General features: G+C 42.0%; 1 protein-coding gene across 1 annotated transcript in view; it reads left to right on the top strand.

Annotated features, from left to right (window-relative positions):
- The window catches only part of LOC101857206 (hemicentin-1), a gene marked incomplete in the record, with an annotated part of 120,102 nt that overhangs the window by 65,011 nt on the left and 53,854 nt on the right, over positions 1-1,237 (top strand).

Here is a 1,237-nt window from a genome sequence, read left to right on the forward strand (position 1 = left end):
CTACAGCTGTAGGGCCAGCAACCCTGCGGGCTTTGACGAGGTGGATTATCAGTTACAGGTCTTTGGTGAGTACCGGGCGGATTACGGTATCAGTTATTATGTCCTTTGTGAGTACAGGGTGAATTATCAGTTACAGGTCTTTGATGAGTACCACACGAGTTATCAGTTACAGGTCTTTGATGAGTACCACACGAGTTATCAGTTACAGATCTTTGATGAGTACCACACGAGTTATCAGTTACAGGTCTTTGATGAGTGATAGGTGGATTGTCAGTTACTGGTCTTTGGTGAGTGATACGTGGATTATCAGTTACAGGTCTTTGGTGAGTAATGGGTTGATTATCAGTTACTGGTCTTTTGTGAGTGATATGAGGATTATCAGTTACATGTCTTTGGTGAGTACCAGACGGGTTATCAGTTACAGGTCTCTGGTGAGTATTGGGTGGGTTCAACGCCAGCTTTCAGTAGCTGGTCTTTGGTGAGTACGATGTAGATTATCAGTAACTGGTCTTTGGTGAGTAAAGGGTGGATTAAAAATAACTATATGTCCTTGGCGAGTACGTGGTGGATTATCGATTACTTGTCTTTGGTGAGTATGGGATTGATTATTAGTTACATAACTTTGGTTAGTGATAGGTATAATGGGACTGGGTGATCAGTCGAAGGTCTTTGACGAGTGCCGGGTGGATTATCAGTTGCAGGTCTTTGGAAAGCGATGGTTGTAGATGATCTTTTACAGGTATTTGGTGAGTACCGGGTAGATTAACAGTTGCATGTCTTTGATTAATATGCGGTGGATTTCCAGTTACATGTCTTTGGAGAGCCATGGTGGATTATCAGGTACAGGTCTTTGGTAAGCATAAAGTATGGTGGAGGTGGATCAACTACTCATCTAATTTTAACTCATGTCATCTTATTTTAAAAACAAATTTAACGTGACTTTTCAGTTGAAGTGGTTTTGATGGTCGAATTAATCAGACTTTGCCTCTCCCATAAAGTAAGCTTCTTGGAAGAAAGGCCGTTTGTGTATGATGCCATCGTTGTATTTAAAACGGCGTAAGTCTTACACGTACTGACTGTAATCCTCGATGTATTGTAAAGGATATAACTATGAAATACACTGTACTCCCTCGCCCCCCTTCCATTTTTTCTCACCTCCTTACCACCCCCGCCAACCCAAAAATAAACTGTACCCCTTTCCTTTCTCTCCATCTGTCCATCTCTCACCCTCATTCTC

This window comes from Aplysia californica, unplaced genomic scaffold (assembly GCF_000002075.1).
Source record: "Aplysia californica isolate F4 #8 unplaced genomic scaffold, AplCal3.0 scaffold00593, whole genome shotgun sequence".
NCBI classification, from domain to species: Eukaryota; Metazoa; Mollusca; class Gastropoda; order Aplysiida; family Aplysiidae; genus Aplysia; species Aplysia californica.